Genomic DNA, 19921 nt, shown 5'->3' on the forward strand with positions numbered 1-19921 from the left:
TGCTTCTACATCCTTCTTATAGTGTGGTGACCAGAACTGCACACAATATTCCAAGTGTGGTCTCACCAAGGTCCTGTATAGTTGCAGCATAACCATGCTCTTAAACTCAAACCCTCTGTTAATAAAAGCTAACACACTAGAAGCCTTCTTCACAGCTCTATCTATTTGAGTGGCAACCTTTAGAGATCTGTGGATATGAACCCAAGATCTCTCTGTTCCTCTACATTCCTCAGAACCCTGCTGTTGACCCTGTAATCCACATTCAAGTTTGTCCTACCAATATGAATCACCTTGCACTTATCAGGGTTAAACTCCATCTGCCACTTTTCGGCCCAATTCTGCATCCTATCAATGTCTTTTTGTAGCCTACAACAGCCCTCCACCTCATCCACTACTTCACCAATCTTGGTGTCAACAACAAATTTACTAACCTACCCTTCAGCCCTCTCTTTCAAGTCATTGACAAAAATCACAAATAGCAAGGACCCAGCACTGATCCCTGTGGTACATTGCAGGTAACAGGCCTCCAATCTGAAAATTTTCCCTCCACCATCACTCTGTGAGATAGCCAGTTACTTTGCAATCGGCCAAATTTCCTTCTATCCCACACCTCCTTACTTTTTTCATGAGACTACCATAAGGAACCTTATCAAACACCTTACTAAAGTCCATGTATATGGCATCAACTGCTCTACCTTCGTCTATCCACTTAGTTACCTCCTCAAAGAATTCAATCAAATTTGTGAGGCAAGACTTACCCCTCACAAATCCTTGCTGACTATCCCAGATTAAGCTGCACCTTTCTAAATGGTCATAAATCCTATCCTTCAGGACCTTTTCCATTAACTTACCAACCACCAAAGTAAAACTAACTGGCCTATAATTTCCATGGTCATTCCTATTTCCTTTCTTGAAGAGAGGGACAACATTTGCCACTGTCCAGTCCTCTGGCACAATCCTCATGGACAGTGAGGACCCAAATATCAAATCTAAAGGCTCCGCAATCTCATCCCTCAGACGAATGGAGTGACTCCACTCATCTGAGGAAGGAGCAGCACTCCAAAAGCTTGTGATTCCAAATAACCTATTTGACTTTAACCTGTGAAACTTCTTAAATGCCCACCCAGTCCAACACCAGCATCTCCACATCAAAAGGGGTGGACACTACAAAATCACCTTCCCACTTTTTTGTGTATGTGTAAATAAACCCACCCTTTTATTTTATCTTTCCTTGAGTTTGTTGTGATATTATTGATAGATGTTTGGAACATTCCAAATTGAAATATCAGGGGAAATATGACACCACTTTTAAAGGGGGGAATCAGAAATCACAGCCACCTTTTTGTTTATGGACTAACCAGTGAGAAAAAAAAATCAAGACTGCTTAAATTAATCTTCCTCCTGTCCGTAACAATAAAAATGGATCACAAGTATGAGGCAGCAGACAAAATAACATTATAAAACAAAAGAACTGCAATAAGTACTTGGAAACATTATTACCTTTTATAATTAGTAATTCAGTCCAGCCACTCCACTACACACAAAAAAAGCTAGAGCCAGTTCTCAGAATTATAACTGAATGAGGGAAACGTCTAAGGATTTGGTATTTGAAATTCTTTCACAATTGCTTGTTCTTTAAATTAAAGAACAGAAATGTCCTGAGATATTAATAACAATAAAAGAAAAAGCTCTAACACATGAACAATATATTCTCCACCATATCCAAGGAGAATGATTCTTAATCCTTACAAGCATTGTCATTTTTTTTATAGTGCCTTCCAAGGCAAACTTCAGAAAATAATAATTCTAAATGTTCTCTTGAGTCGAGGATATCAGGGATTGCAACACAATTCTGCTTCAGTTGTTATAAACAGATAGATGGAAGCTGAACTAGTCTAGGGAACAGCATCTGAGATTCAGAGAACACTGTTTATTGAAGAAGAAATGTCACACAAGTACATAATAAAGACTGATGGAATTTTTTCTGTGTAACCGAATCTCTGGGATCTGCGATCTGGACTGCAATTTGTTTCCAATTATTTGCCTTTATTGATTTTTTTTGATGAGTTTATTTTTGCATTTTTTAAAGAAAAATGTTGTTTATTAATGTTTCATCTCAAGGTTCAAAACTATACAGCCATGATAATTGGGTTAATTTCAGAAGCAATTCCTATTTTAAGGATTCCTATTTGTATCATCTGTGCAAATTTTCCCCTTTATAAATGGTAACATATTTCTCTGATCCTTCAGATTGGAATGTTTCAAACATCTGTTAATAATCCCACAACAAACTGGAAGTAAGATGAATGAAAAGTGTTGTTTAATTTGCATGCACTAAAAGCAAGAAAATTATTTCATAATGGCTGCCCCTTCTGCAACATTTTTTAAATTATAAAACCTTCCTTCTGATTGTCATAATTATATAACGCGTTTGTGTTAACATCGTTGTGTTATTATAATTATATAATAATTTAGACTTATTTACTATACAAGACACAAGGCACCAATCGGTTGTAAATAATTGGGTAAATGTGCTGTGGGTTAATTTATTAAGACTAGACAAATGAGAACATATCTTTATATAGATATGAAGCTTGAAGGCATCAGCGTTGTGTGCTTGAACTCTTTTCAAAGCAAAAGTAAAACTCAGACTGAATCACGTGACACATTTTCCTTTAAGAAATCTCATACTGTTTTACATTAATATTGCAACATCACCCTTTCTTTTCAAAGATACTTTCCCCCTTTCCAAAGAAGTATAACTATTTACAATACATGTTAATGTTTAGTTGTCATTAGCTGTGTGGTCCTTTTGGAGCGGGTGGGGGGAGGCATTTTTCCTGAGGGCCACATGATCAGTACATATTCTATAGATTGTCGTAAGTACATAAGAACTAGAGCAGAAGTAGGCCGTCTAGCCCCTTGAGCCTGCTCCGCCATTCAATAAGATCATGGCTGATCTTTTTGTTAACTCAGCTCCACTTACCCATCCGCTCACCTTAACCCTTAATTCCTTTACTGTTCAAAAATGTATCTATCTTTGCCTTAAAAATATTCAATGAGGTAGCCTCAACTGCTTCATTGCACAGGGAATTCAGCAGATTTACTACCCTTTGTGTGAAGAAGTTCCTCCTCAACTCAGTCCTAAATCTGCTTCCCTTTATTTTGAGGCTATGCCCCCTAGTTCTAGCTTCACCCACCAGTGGAAATAAACTTCCCTGCTTCTACCTTATCTATTTTCTTCATCATTTTATATGTTTCTACAAGTTCTCCCCTCATTCTTCTGAATTCCAATGAGTATAGCCCCAGTCTACTCAGTCTCTCTTTATAAACCAACTCTCTCAACTTTGGAATCAACCTAGTGAATCTCCTCTGCACTTCCTCCAGTGATAGTATATCCTTATTCAAGTAAGGAGACCAAAACTGTACACAGTCCTCCAGATGTGGCTTCACCAACACCTTATATGGCTGCAATATAACCTCGCTGTTTTTAAACTCTATCACTCTAGCAATGAAGGGCAAAATTCTATTTGCCTTCTTAATTATCTGCTGTACCTGCAAACCAACTCCTTGAGATTCCTGCACAAGGACACCCAGGTCCTGCTGCACAGCACCATGCTGCAATTTTTTACCATTTAAATAATAGTCCATTTTGCTGTTACTCCTACCAAAGTGAATGACCTCTCATTTACCAACATTGTACTCCATCTGCCAGACCCTTGCCCACACATTTTGACTATCTATATCCCTTTGCAGACTTTCAGCGTCCTCTGCACACTTTGCTCTTCCACCCACCTTAGTGTCATCTGTGAACTTTGACACACTACACTCGGTTCCCAACTCCAAATCATCTATATAAATCTTAAACAATTGTGGTCCCAACACTGATCTCTGAGACAATCAGTCGTCACTGATTAACTTGCTGAACACTACCTCTTCCATGATAATGATAGTTTCTAGGTTCTCACCTGCCATAGCCTGGTAGGAAACTGAGCCAATTGGCAGGAGGGTGCTCACCAATGGGTTAAAGAAGGATTTGCAGTTGGAGCCAGGGAGTCAAGTAGAGCAGCTGTCTTGTAATTTAGTCTGACCTTGTTGTATATATTATTCTTATTGTTTGGCAATAAAGCCTTTGTTTATTCAAGCCACATTAAGTCTCCCTCAATTTATTACACTGACAATGAGGCAAAACATTAAGCTGTTAGAGATCGGAGTGTCTAACTAGAGGGGAGAGTAACTTTGAACATTGAGAATGCAAAGAAGTAAGAATACAGGACATTTACATAGGACAATGCCTATAATTGGAAAAATTGAGCCATTTGATTCTGAAGTAGACAACTGGGGACAGTACATAGAAAGTTTCATTACTTCTTTGTAGCGAATGAAATAACAGTTGAAGAAAAGTAAAAGGTTATTTTGCTTACAGTCTGTGACCCACAGACTTACAGTTGAATAAGAACATTAAAATTGGCAGATCCTTCAGATGTGAGTAACAGAATTTAACCAACTCACCTGCCCCGGAATTGGGGCGGGCAAAGCTTGCAGAATGGCATTCTCCATTGGCCTCGGATGGGTTCTTACGAGCCTCGGGCAGGCAAGGCTGTAACATTCTGGCAGAAGTTTTTTGACCAGATTGTGGAGCTAGTCAATAATCATTTAAACCCCTACCCTTCAATCATTCTGCTGAGATACAAATATCACATGGCAATCTGAGAGCCGGGGAGACAATCTCAGGGTACATGGCGAGACTTAGTGGATTGGCAAAACACAACAATATGGCCCAGCATCAGGAGCAATGTTAATCGACAGAATGGTCTGTGGTATAAACAGTCTATTCATGCAAAATCAGTACAGCTGGCCCAGGTGACTGAATGCCCAGAGCAGGGTATCACAGAGTTTCAGGGTTTACAAGGTGTGCCCAATGAGCTAAATCATTTGTGGCGGGAAACAGCTATGGTGCAAAACAGCCCAGGAGCAGGTGCAACTGTGCTCGATATCAATGGAGGCTGAAGTTTGTTTTCAATGTGGAGGACAACGTTCCCGAGACGTCTGTCGATGCATCTATTGCCACGGTTAGCAGCCCCATTTGCTATGGGTGCATATCCCAAAATGGCCACTAAATTTTGCTAATGCCCAAAAACAGGTTTTGTGCCAACGTGATCTCAGTTTGAGATCTTCACTGTTCCCTGTTGGTGAAATAATCAGGTTCATGACCAGTGAGAGCATGATTTCTATAAGTTTTAATAGATTATAATGTAATTACTGGGCTTCACATCATAACATCTGGCCGTGATCTCTCTTTTCTCCCCTGGTGGTGTGACATCACACCAGTGTGAACCTTAATGGCTTTCAAAGGTAAGAACCAGTCCTGACGACTATGCCAGAAGTGCAGATGTGTCTGTCAACCCCAGGGTTGAACGATGCCTGGCCATTGCCCACTGGCATCCCACCTTTATTGGGTGGCGTTCCTTTTTTTGTGTGAGGTGTATGTTACTTTTAACTGCCAAGGGGTCCTGATGTCCATGCGGGAGGGTCTTGTCCGTGGGGGAGTCCTGACCTTTGCTGAGAGGGAAAGGGGGACCTTACATTCAACTTTGAAATTGGGTACCCACTCTCCAATACATGGTATTGCCTGCTTGTTTTGTCCACATCCCTCCTGCTGGCTGTGTGACCCTTGCCAATGCTCTGAAATTGCACAGAGTGCCACTTAATCAGGCAAGAAAGAATGGTTTTGAAGCTGATGTGTTTCACACAGTTTTATTTACCTGATTGAACACTCTGTGTAATTTTGGGAAAAGTCTGCCCTACGAATCTCTAAAGCAAAGAGGTAATTCTGCTAGTCTGCACAGGTGGACCACATTCCCATCACATACCTATCAATAATCTCCATCAATCACTATTCATGCATAACATTCATAGCTCCATCTCACACTCTTAATGTTGTTACAAACATCAACCTCACATCTCACAGATTGTATAGACTGCCAGCTATTTAACAATGACAGCCATATTATTCAAACATAGTACCACATTTACTTAGAAACTTCTGTCTTTCAAACAGAATATTGCATTGCACAACTGGAGGCAGCAGGACCTAATTGCTAGACAAAAGCATGCCTTCAGCCTGAGAGCAGAGATCCATCATTGGCATGACCAGGACAGAAACTGTGGCCGGTGGCAAGACTGAAACCATTAAAGATAATGGTAATCTAATCTTCCCTCTCTCATCTCACTTTCCTTCATCCCACAATCTCTTCTGATATACAAGTTAAATATGGTATAAACAGCCTACACTCATTGGTTTCGTCTATGCTTCTCTTGGTCACCCTTCCTTTGAGGTCTTTCACTTTCAAATACTCAGAACTGGCACCTGGCCAGGCAATTGTGGAAAAATAAAAGGTGGCAGTGCAGGAACAAAGCAATGAAGGTGAAATACAATCGCTCGCTCTCACAGGCAGCGATTCAGATATTCATACCACATTCCACTTAGAGGGGAGCTTTGAGGTGGCATCTGTACACTGAGCATGAATAGTCTGCAGCCAGAGTAGGGGAAAAAGGATAACAGATGTCAGCTCATCAGACAACTCAAATGAGCCCTTTGTTGGCACAGTTACAGAAGAGGGCTGATGTTTCTGCATACAGAAATACATGATCAAAAGGCATGCTGCCAGAAAATGTACCCACTTTGCATAGAGTTTTGCTCAATGCCTGGAGCTCATCAGTCTAGAAAGGAATTGGTTGGCAACTCCATTAACACTTTTTTGGACACAACCTTGATGGCCGATAGCTCAGCTTCCAATGCAACACAAACAGAAATGCCCCAACACCTAAGTAGCGGGGTGAAAATTCAGGATGAAATCATGCAAGCTCAACTTGCTGTCACAAACACTCATTCCGTGACTCTTTTGCAAACCACAGTCATTTTGAAGAAATCACAGGCTTCCAATCAGGCTGAGACTTTGCCAAGCATTGTAGTCAGGATCAAAAGGGGATTTGAAATTCATTCAAGCATGAAGGGAAATAACAAACACAAGTGGCAGGAAGATAATAGAAATCCATTGAGAGCTGTCAGTAGAAACTTCCTCAAAGCACTGCACATTGACTGTGTTAGCGATCAAAGAGTTCCATTGGAACGAAGAGAGTTTCAAAGAATTCAACTCGCTAGGAAACCTCAGAAACTTCAAATCAAAGCTGTGTGCAAACATCGGGGCAGAATGGACCCACTCTCCCCTATACCCCAGGTGAATGTGACACCTCCTCTCTGTCAAAGGACTTCAAAGGGATTTGCCCACACCTGTAGCTTCTGACAGGGAGAAAGGAAAATCTCTACTGCAGAATGGAGAGCTGCAATGACTTAAAATGCTGCCAGTTAACCGGGGAGCACGGAGGTTAAAGTGACCTGGCTACTTCAGAATTTTCACAACTAATAGACAGGAATGCAGATATTGATCGCAGGACTGCCTGAAATTATCATGCCAGTTCCGCCAGAGCTAGAAAGAACAATCCAGGCAAGACACGCACATTTGAGTAAAGAGTGTTGACGTCTATCCCTTGTCCCCAGCCTGAGCCCACCCAACCCACAGGATCATTGAGGGACCCTTCCCCTGCAGCCTGGCAGCGGCAGAGAGGCAAATGGCCACTGGACCTACCTCCTTGACCTCCCTTGGGGCCCAAGACACCAGGCCTGAGTGTCAATGCCAGAGTACAAAAAGGTAGTACAGTGTTGGCAGTGCCAAGATGAGTGGCCTGAAGGGAGGGTCCAAGGATGGATGGATGGGGCGGGCTCTAAATGGGGACTGAGGGGGATGAGGACTTAAGTGGGAAAGGGGTGGTCTGAGGGTGGAAGGGGCTGAATGAAGGTGTCTGTTGGGGAAGGGAGGGCTAAGTGGGGGTTTGGGAGTGGAAGGGGGATGAATGAAGGGGTCTGATGAAAAGGGGGCTGGGTGGGTGTCTTGGGGTGGAAGGGGTTTGAATGAAGGGGCCTGATGGGGAATGGGGGCTGAGTGGGGGTCTGGTGGGGAGGTGGGTTGAGGGAGGGTCTGATCACCCTTATGCGTGTGTGGTATGTGGGGGAGTGACCCATGATGTGCGTGGTGTTGGGGAGGATGCCCTTCTTTAGTAGGGGGTTTCTGATGCTCCCCTGGATCCTCAGGGTCCAGCACACCATGTCCCTGCTTGTAGGTAGCACATGTAAAGCCTGCCCAGTGCCATTTTGCCTGGTGAATGGCAGGACGCTGGTGAATGGCCTGTCAAACCCACTAATGACATCCAAATTAGCAAGTTTGCAGAACTATTGGGTTGCTGCCTGCTCTGGGTGGGAACCTGAATGGGGCCAGCAGGGCAGATTGGGTGAACACTGAGAGCCCTCAAACCCACTGAGGGATTGAGATTCCCGCTGACTGCCTGAAGAGGTGTGAGAACTTTGACATACATTATTATGTCTCCGAATTGTAGATACACAGAGAAATAAACAAAATTACCCTTCTTTCCTCAACTGGGCAAGTGCTATTGTGAACAGAAGACTTTCCTCAGACATGAGATACTACCTTCAAAACAGCTGATCCCAAAAGATTTACCATCTAGGGTGTGCAGCCTGTGTTATGTTGTCTCTCCTTCTATCTCAAAAATGCCTTAGTTATCTTGTTTCATAACATGGTCATTGAAATAAGTGAGCCTGCTTAATTAGCAGAAGTGAAACAGTGCAGTCAGTTGTATTTTACTCTGACATATTAAACTCTAAATCATCCTGGGAACTTTAGCAATTTGAATATTCCCAGCCACAGGACAAATCCATAAGCTATTTCTGTGTTAAGATACAGATAACACTTTAATTATATGTGATTACACCAACTTCCAACCCAAGTACAGATGACTCAGGTATCTTACAGCAGTAGACCAAAAGGCAAGTCACTATAGGCTGGTTAGCTTAACTTCTGTGGCAGGGAAAATGCTTGAATCTATCATCAAGGAAAAAGTAGTGATACATCTGGGTATAAATTGTCCCATCGGGAAGACACAGCATGGCTTCATGAAGGGCAGGTCATATTTGAGTAACTTGGTGGAATTCTTTGAGAACATTACGTACACAGTGGACGATGGGGAACCTGTGGATGTGGTGTATCTGGATTTCCAGAAGGCATTTGACAAAGTGCCATACAAGAGGCTGCTGCGTAAGTTAAAGGTGACCGGTGTTATGGATAATGTATTAGCATGGATAGAGGATTGGTTAACTAACAGAAAGCAAAGAGTGGGGGAAAATGGGTGTTTTTCTGGTTGGCAATCAGTGACAAATGGTGTGCCTCAGGGATCAGTATTAGAACCGCAATTGTTTACAATTTACATAGATGATTTGGAGTTGGGGACCAAGTGTAGTGTGTCAAAATTTGCAGATGACACTAAGATGAATGGCAAGGCAAATTGTGCAGAGGACGTTGAAAGCCTGCAAAGGGATATAAATAGTATAAGTGAATGGGCAAGGGTCTGGCAGATGGAGTACAATGTTGGTAAATGTGAGGTCATTCATTTTGGTAGGAATAACAGCAAAATGGATTATTATTTAAATGGTAAAAAATTTGCAGGGACCTGGGTGTCCTTGTGCAGGAATCTCAAGGAGTTGGTTTGCAGGTGCAGCAGGTAATTAAGAAGGCAAATGGAATTTTGTCCTTCACTGCTTGAGAGATGGATTTTAAAAACAGCGAGGTAATGTTGCAGCTGTATAAGGTGCTGGTGAGGTCACACCTGGAGTACTGTGTACAGTTTTGGTCTCCTTACTTGAGAAAGGATATACTGGAACTGGAGTGGGTGCAGAGGAGATTCACTAGGTTGATTCTGGAGTTGAGAGGTTTGGCTTATGAGGAGAGACTGAGTAGACTGGAGCTATACTCACTGGAATTCAGAAGGATGAAGGGAAATCTTATAGAAACATATAAGATTATGAAGGGAATAAATAAGATAGAAGCAGGAAAGTTGTTTCCACTGACAGGGGGCTTGGCCTCAAAATAAGGGGGAGCAGATTCAGGACTGAGTTGAGGAGGAACTTCTTCATACAAAAGTTTGTGAATCTGTGGAATTCCCTGCCCTGGGAAGCAGTTGAGACTACTTTCATTGAATGTTTTTAAGGCAAGGATAGATACATTTTTGAACAGTATGGAATTAAGAGTTATGATGAGCGAGCGGGTAAGTGGAGCTGAGTCCATGAAAAGATCAGTCATGATCTTATTGAATGGCTGAGCAGGCTCGAGGGGCCAGATGGGCTACTCTTGTTCCTGGTTCTTATGTTCTTTCAACTATATTTTTACATTCTGAGCGCATACAATTTATAGAATTTTCTGGTATATAATCAGTGCATCAACAGGACTTGAAAGATCTGCCCCTTTATCTTTGCTTTTTCCAAAAGACTTTGAAGGAAACTGATGATTGAACTCTCCACACCATACTCTCAGGGTAAATGGTTAACAAATGTTCCTTTCCTCTACAAGCTACTTAAACTGTCTGAATGGACTAAGATATTCCCACCATCTCAGAAGAGCGAGATTTTTGAAAGATCATACAATCAAAATGAAGAGGTTGAGTGATTAAAAAAGCAATCAATTCTCGATTACATTATATCCATTCTAACATGTTGATGATTAGAAGAGAAAATAAATACTTATTACTGAGAATTAATCTCTTCATTTAATCACTTACCTCTTTATTCTGGTTGTACGTTCAGCCTTTTGAACGACCTTTGCTCTGAAGCAGAAAATAATACTTGATGACTTCAGAAACTTTAGTCATTTTATAAGTTGAGGGAATTTAATTTTTCAAAAGCGGGTGTAAGTTGGCAACATTTTGAATCAGCACTGGTGCCCATTTCCAAGGCCGATATTTCAAAACTGATTCCAGAATTTGAGCACATAATTTAGGCTGGTACATGCAGCAGTCATTCATTGGTTAAGAAACACTTTGGAAGATTTCAGGGACTTTTGGTTTGATTTGATTTATTATTGTAACATGTATCGGTAGACAGTGAAATAGTATTGTTCCTTTTGTGCTGTAACAAGAGACAGCGCACAAAGCATGCAAAGACAAAGCATACCGTTCATAGAGTACATGGGGGAATGGGTGGGAAGGAGAGGGTGCAGAATGTAGTATTACAGTCCTGGCTAGGGTGTAGAGAAAGATCACCTTAATATAAAATACGTCCATTCAAAAATCTGACAGCAGCAGGAAAGTTGTTGTTCTTGAGTCAGTGACCAGGCTTTTGTATCTTGAAAACTTGAAAAGAGCATTAGAAATTCAACTTGCATCTTCCTCTTAAAGGATAGTTTTTACAGTTCTGTGTTCCTGCTACACCCCCAGCCTATAATTTCTACCCATTAATTTCACTGATCATAGTAGTTACACTTGAATGTTTTCAGGCAAGACTATAAGGAGGCCACTTATAAGTACAAACTTAGTAGGAATGACAAAAGGGGATAACTATTGTCAGACAACCTGACATCCGTCGCCACAAACAAGCAATGAATTGCAATGAGAGTCACGTGTCCAAAGTCTACTAATGCAATATCAAAGAACAATGTTAGAATCCCTGTGCTTAAGCAACTTACAGTCATAACCAAACTGTGAGGTATGAAGATTAATGATTATGTTGGGACACGTAGCAGCAGCAAGTAAATGAATAGGCTTTTGGGATTGACAGCATTGGATGCAAGTAGAGCAGCTGTGCCTCAGGTAACAGACCAAATTTTATCTTGGGTGAAGAATAATGGACCTGCCTTGGGGAATTAGCTGGAAGAACTCAGTGGGAAGTAAGTACGATGTAGATAAGGAGTGCTTGAATGCTACTAATTGGTCCAAGTCACTCTTTGCCGAAGTAAAATCAGACTTTCTTTCTGTGAATATCCATAGGGACACCCTCAGTACAACCTGGAGTAACTTCCCTGTTCTTCTTCACATGGGCCATTTGTGTGGTCTTAGAGAAATCCAAGCCTACCCCATGTATAAAAGTCCTGTAGGAAATGGATGTATGGTTGTGGGATTCTTGATGTGCAAGTGAGCACCTGGTGGAAATGCAGAGTTTTAATTAGAATCTCAGCCAGGAGCACTGTTTTGGATCTCAGCTTTCTAAGGCAATGAAGTCAGACGATCTAAGCAAGAGCCGCATTTGTCTCTCTCTCTCTCTCTCTCTCCTTCTTCTTTCTCAATTCCACTGAGAACAAAATGAATTTGACAACCATCTTGAATAAAGCATTGTTAACCTCTTGATGTGGCGGTGAGTCTGAATAAAATGGATTTTGACCCAGTGACAGTGAAGGAACAACGATTTGATCCAAGTCACGATGGTCTGTGACCTGGAGGAGAACATACAGGTTGTGATGCTACCATGCATCTGTTTCCCTTGACGTTTTAGATGATAAATATTGTGGATTTAGGAGATGCTATTAAAGAAGTCTTGCTAAGTTACTGCAGTGCATCTTGTATACAATACACACTGAAGAAATGTGTGCCAATGGTGAAGGGAATGAATTTTTAAGGTAGTGAATGGTGACCGACATAAATCAATGCCAAAAGAGAAAATGCTGGAAAATCTCAGCTAGTCTGGCACCATCTGCAAGGAGGAAAGATGACCTTTTGTGACAAAAGAGCTGACTCGAAACGTCAACTCTTTTCTCTCCTTACAGATGCTGTCAGCTCTACTGAGATTTTCTAACATTTTCTCTTTTGGTTTCAAATTCTAGCATCCGCAGTAATTTGCTTTTATCTATTTGATACAAATCAATTGTTTGCTATAGAAAATTCCAAAGGCCAGTCCACTTTGCAGTGGATCAGGAGTCACATACAGACTGGATCAGATTAGCGTGGAGATTTTCTTCCCTACAGGACAAGTGTGCCAGATGAGTATTTTTGACAACATATCTGGAATACTTTGAACAGATTTGGTTCCCTTGTCTAAGCAAAGATGTACTGGCATTGGAGGCAATTCAGAAAAGGCTCACTTTGTTGATCCTGGGTATGGAAGGACTTTCTTATTAGGAAAGCTTGAGTAGGTTGGGTCTATACTCATCGGAATTCAGAAGAATGAGAGGCAGCATTGAGCAATATAAGATTCTCAGGGAGTTTGACTAGGCAGATGCTGAGACATTATTTTTTCTCTAAGAAAGGTGTAGGACGAGAGGCATAATCTCAGAGTAAGAGTCATCCATTTAAGACAGAGACGAGAAAGAATTTCTTCTTTCAGAGGGTAGTGAATCTGTGGAATTCCTTACCGCAGAGGGCAGTAGAGATTGGATCATTAAGTATCTTCAAAGCTGAGGTAAACAGATTTTTAATCAATAAGGAATCAAGGGTTATGGGGTTAAGGCATGAAAGTAGGCCTGAGGATTATCAAATCAGCCTTCGAAAGGCAGAGCAGACTTGGTGGGCCAAATGACTTCTGCTCCTAAATCTTATGGTTACTTCATTGTTAAAATTACTCTTACTAGCATTTTTTAATTCCAGATTTACTTAATTAATTAACTGCACATAAATCCTTTTAGCTGTCATGGTGAAATTTGAACTCATGTCTCCTTAAGATCATTAAGTCCGGAGCTCTTCATTATTAATCCAATAAGATAACCCGTTTACTGCATACCCCATAGCTACAGCAGTGCCATTCTACTCAAAGATCTATTATCATATCAGATCTGGAGAGCAGTATTTAGGCTTCTTTAGATAACTTGCCTTGTGTTGAACAAAAAGGTCAGCTCTCATTGGCAAGTTAGCACCTCTCTTCAATTGAATGAGATTTTATGCATAAAGTGTTTTGGGATATCACATCCTGGGCAAGTAATAGACTCATTTATTGTCTCTTGTTTACATTTAAGAATTCCACTGCTCACCCACATTGATTCACCTCACAATCAATATCAATCACTTCAGAACTTTTCTAACAGACTATACAATGGCATAACTGATAGAAGTGAACAGTAGTAGACATCTGTTGAAATCAGCTCACGTATCACTGTAGCTTTGAATCAGTTCCTTAAAGGGTCAAGCAAACTGATCTGTTGAGTTCCTTTGGAAGATCTGCAAAGAAAGTGAAACTATATACAGAATTCTTCTGGGAAAGATAGTACGTGCACAACCTTTATGAAGCATAGTCTTCAAAAGCATTATGTAGGTGATCTTACTTATGAGTAACATCTTGACAATGTCAGACTGGGTCAAAACAGTGACAAATATCGCCTTCTCAAGGACAATCAGGGACGGGTAATAAATGCAGACCTAGCCAGTGAAGACAACATGAATGAATAAAAAAAAGGTTTTGACTCCTATGCCGCTGAATTCCCTTGGAATACAGTCCCACATTTGACTGAAATATCTGCCTGAAAATAAAACAGCCAGCTCCCAAGCGCACACATAAAATACACCAATGCCACCCATAACGATAAGTGTGATTCATGCTTGGACTGTCATCATTAGATTGTGATATTGCTCAATAACCTGGTGATAGATGTCATTTGTTTCTAGCAATTGAGTGTTCACAACATTTATACAAATAAAAGAGTCTGGGATGGATATATGATGAGCTTGTTTCTAATGTACATACATTCAAAAATTAAAAATAAAATATAAGCCCATTTTTCAGTGTGTAGTCCTTGGAACAATTTTACAGATGTTGATTTTCTTAAAATAATCTAGCTTTATGTTGTTACTTACAAAGAAGGAATCTATAAGTTTCCATCAAAATTATTGCATTTATTTTAGCACTAACTCTGGTGTTGACTGAAGTGTTAGTGAAGTATTCCATCACTGCAGCTGAATTATTTTGACCCGCTCATGACATTAAACATCAGCAAAGAGGTGATTTTGATTTTCTTACTAAAGCTGCATGCTGAGATTTACTGCTACAGCAATCAAAAACTCATGAAGACCTCTACAACTGGAAAGTTAAACATTTATAGTGAACATGCACAGTTCATTTCTCTTGATAAACATGTGAAATTTCAATTTGTTATGTTGTGAGCATTTTAACAGCAGTGTTACAACTAAAGTCTAAGCTATAGAACTAACACGGGGAAGTATTTGATACATTTGCACAAATAACTAAATAAATCAAATACGCATACACATTTTATACAAACATTATATGTAAATATCTCATTGTAATTGAATAGCAATCGTGAATACTAACGGTTCAGGTGAGCAAATATTGCCAATTTAGCTACCTAGGAAATAATTCTAACTGAAGGTACTTAGAGGAAACAGATCAGATGGACAGTCAAAATCAGACCATTTATTTACCCACCCTGGAGCTGAAGGGTGCTGACCTTTAGAGTGTTTAATCTACTCAACTGGGCAAGAAGTGCAAGGTCATATAGAGGTGGATATATTCCTGACTAACAAGGGAATCATAGCTTATTGGGGGTAAACAGAATGTGGATTAGGGGCAGAATCAGAAGAGTCATGATCTTATTAATGGGCAGAGCAGGTTTGAAGAACCAAATGGCCTACCCCTGCACCAAATTCATGTGCTTGAATATACGTTCATATATCTGCCCAAAGCACAGTCATCAGGACACAATTGTAATATTAACTCAACAGCCTGTACAAAAACAGCAATGACCTGGGAGGGCCACTTTTTTGAAATGTGGGAATCGTCTTGAGTCTTTTGTAAGTAATTCTTTTGTCAAATTTATCTCAGGTGAAATGGCAAAAAATCTTTACAATGTTTACATGGAAAGAAATGTTTTTAAAATTTGCTACCCTACCCAGTGGAGAAGGGGATCAGGGCCAGAAGAAACTCAAAAGAATACATTGCAAATTTTCACTTTTTGAAATGGATCCTTTGGGCCGGGAGGTGCCATTTTAGGTCTCACAGGAAAGCTGAGTACCCCCAGCCACATTCAGTGTCACCTGTTACCCCCATCCCCAACCATCATAAGACCTCTAACAAGACAGTTCTGGCAGCAGTTAACAATCACTTGGCAACAGAGCTGTGGAATTTTGTACCGCTTCCTGGCAATTACCAACTGGGAACGTATGAGAATTTGTTCAGTGAAGTTTAAAGAGCTCCACGAATTAAAATACCCCAGATGTAGAGCAACAAGTCAGTTTCAAACTTACATAATCGCTCAATAAATGGCCGGAAGTGAAAGTCAAAAGCATTGATACCATTAAGGCAAATTGTAGAGGTACAAACATTGGGTATAATTTTACACAACACCACTTCTCCTCAAAGACAGGCTGAGCTTTCAATTTATCCATCTCAAAAAGAAAACTAAACAAATATACAGATTGCAGATTACAGCCAAGCTAGATCCTATTCTTACCCATCACCTAAGTGCACAGTCCATCAAGAGTTATGCAGCCAAGTGATCGAAAGATGTGCACAATTGATCTTCATACTGTAAGGTTTACTAACAAGAATAATAATTGTTAACAAAGAGCAAAGAACAAAGAAAATTACAGCACAGGAACATAACCTGTAGCCCTCCAAGCCTGCACCGAGCACGCTGCCCGACTGAACTAAAACCCTCTACTCTTCAGGGCATCATATCTCTCCATTCCCATTCTATTCATGTATTTGTCCAGATGCCCCTTAAAAGTTACTACTGTATCTGCTTCCACTACCTCCTGTAAATTAAAGTTTTCAGTAAAGTTAAAATCTAACTTTATTGGAAACCAACACTTGATATTATTGGATACCTTTATTTGTAAAACAATAGAACAGAACACAGTATAGAAAAGATGCCAAAGCATTGGGACCACAGGAAAATTATGTGAAGTTTAAAAAAAGGCATACTTGCAGCAAAAAGCTGAGACCTTTCAACTGTGGGAATTGCTTGTGCATGTGAAAACACAGGACCAGAATGGTTAGGCCCCTCTAGGAGATAAGACCTTTAAACCCAGAGAGAGGAGACATTCAAACAAAGCTGGATGTGAATTGAATGCTCACATGACAAGTACTTGGTTGGACAAGGAAAGCATGCTCAAAGAAAAGGTGGAAGATACTTGGGGTGATGGAGGGGTTAATTGGATAGGAGCCAGGGATTAAAAAAGAGCTTCCCTCTGTCTTTTGTATGGTAGAGTGATCTGAAATCGAGAAACAAGGAAGTAATTCTCTGCCTGTTGAAGTGGTGGAGGCTGCCTCGCTAAATATTTTTAAGACGCGGGTTGATGGGTTTTTGATAAGCAAGGGGATTAAGGGTTATGGGGAGAGGGTGGGAATGTGGAACTGAGCCATGACAGATCAGCCATGATCTTATTGAATGGCGGGGCAGGCTCGATGGGCTAGATGGCCTACTCCTGCTCCTATTTCTTATGTTCTTATGTTCTTAAAACAAGAGACGAGAGAAAGAGAAGCTTGAAAACTGAAAGACCAAAGCTACAACAGAAACCTTTGGTGTGCCCTACTTCCATGTCTTGACACAAGAAGTATAATCTGTGTTAAATTGTAAATCACTTCCTGAATTTATTTCCATTATTTATGTTAAAACTTAATAAACTTGCTTTGTTGAGATAAACTCAACTATTAACAAAGTTTTGCTGCCAAGTCTGTTCCTGTCTGAAAAGAGAAGCAAAATCCCCAAGCTCTAACAGTGACCAATGCTCATGAGTGGGAACATCAGCTAGACTCTTACCTCTAATAAAGTACATTCATACTACTGTAAACGAGAATTTCATCAATGCTGGTGTTATAGATTGGAATACAAATCAGATTAGATGGTTCATTTCCCAAGTAAGCCAGTTTGGAATCAGCATTTCATTTGTTAAAGTTCAGATTGTACACATTCTTAGCATCAACATGAATGGGAGCACACTGCAACAATATTCACCTCCTTTAACTAATCAATTCTCATCATTTTATACCCAGATAGAAGCATGGGTAAACCGTTATTATGTCTATGTTGACAGCAATTCACATGAATAGAATACAGATTCAAGATGTGTATGAGCTTGATTTTCATTCTATTTTGAATAGGGCTGATAAGGAGTCCCTGCTGTGAAACAGTAAGTGGCTGCAAGTGTTGGCTGTTGCTTGGAGGTTGCTTTGAAGTGATTTGCAAAAGAGGGTGTGAAAGCACAGGCTGTCGATCAGGCTTAGACACTGGCAACATTGCAGTGAGGATCCATGTATGTTGTTTCTTCCTCAATCCTCGGGGTCCAATACACCAGGTCCTCGCTTGTGAGGACCTATAAGTAAGGCCACTCACTGTAGATCCTGCTAGAGAGGTGAGTGACTAGTAGGAGGCTTTTGAATCAGGTTCAAAGCCCACTAATTATATGTTAACTGACCATTTAGAATATTTATGTAGCCATGGCAAATATGTGTGCTTATGGGTATAGATGCTCTTCCTGGTAGTTGGTGCACACTTGATGGGCTGAATGGCCTCCTTCTGCATTGTAGAGATTCTATGAAAGTCTGAGAAGCCTTATTATTTACAATGAATTTTTATATTTATTTCTTTATGTGGAATTGACAAAACATGAGCAGATTTTAATTGACAGTTCTTGTACATTAGAATCGGCAGATAACTTTCCAGTTCAGCATTATCTATTTGAAATATGTCCAATTCATTCACTGTAATAGAGTTTGCAGCAAGGGTTATTAGAGCAAAGGATTATGAGTTTGAGATTTTATTTATATTCGCATATCAATAATTCAACACAATTTCACATGATATGGGGAAATGCTTGTGTGGTGTATTCTTCGAAGAAAAATCAAGGCTCCATGGATTAATTATCTGATTGAGAAACATATCTTCTACTGTGAGAGAAAATGAAAATAAATTTATCATCCAAACTACATCATTTTCTTAAAAATTGCAAATATGCACCTAACAAGTTATCTTATGCACATTCCAAATAAAGCAGCAATTGACTGATTTCAGCTTACCAAAACTGTCATTGATGGGTTCGAAGATGCCTTAAAATGCCCACTGCCTCTTTTGCAAGGATCAAATGCTATGTTAGTATGCAAACATATGGGCCATATGTGAGCCATGCTCACAAAAATATTCAAAGTCCCCAATTCATGTGAAAATAAGGGGAACACATGCTGGTATTTTTAAGTGGGATTTTCAGATTGAATCTCCTACACTCTGTGCATCACACAGTGCCCTAGCAGGATTCCCTCTGAAAATCACGGGGTGGAGCCTATTTCCATCAGAGGGGCCAGCAGCAGAGAGCTGAGTGGCCCACTACTCATACGCCAACCTGTCAATGCTGAGATTGGCGTATGAGCAATGGCCCTGCACTGCCTGTCTCCCGATCACTGGCCAGCCTGATTGCTGGCCAAACCTGCGACCCACTATCGCTGTCCCTCGAACCCCTTTATCATTGGCCTTCCAGATCTCCCCGGGCAAGTCCCAATCTCCCCATCCCCACTCCCAGCCAGCCCCGATCTCCTGATCCCCCCGCCCCTGGCTGTCCCCACCACTGGCCATCCTGACCAACGTCCCCCCCCACCACCGACGACCCCCTCAGATGCTCCAAGTGCATCCCGCCCCACACCTAGATGGCCAGCTCCAATCACTGTCCTCCTCCTTTCTACCACCAATCCAGCAATCCAATGCAGATTGGCAGCATGCCACCCCTTCCACTAACTCCCCCCCAGCCCTACCCCCTTGGCACTGCCCAATGCCCAGTAGGTAGTACCAAGGTGCCCCTTGGGCACTGCCCATTTGCCTCTTGGGAAATGCTAGGTGACCAGCTAGAGCAGTGCAGTGGGCTAGGAGAATGGCCCCCATGGTATAGGCTCTCTGACCAGTTTTCTTAGTGAGGGAAATGATGAAGAATTAAAAAGATACATTGTAAATTATTCTTGTGGGGAGGAGGATTAGTCATCAATTAGCCCTTGGGTACCCCTCACCAATACTCTCATGGCCTCATCCTCACCCCATGGATTTCTCTTGTCTCTGGCCTGACGAGTTCTAGGCCACATGATCTTTTGCCACCC

This window comes from Carcharhinus amblyrhynchos, chromosome 3, assembly GCF_965287045.1.
Source record: "Carcharhinus amblyrhynchos chromosome 3, sCarAmb.v2.hapA, whole genome shotgun sequence".
Lineage (NCBI taxonomy): Eukaryota > Metazoa > Chordata > Chondrichthyes > Carcharhiniformes > Carcharhinidae > Carcharhinus > Carcharhinus amblyrhynchos.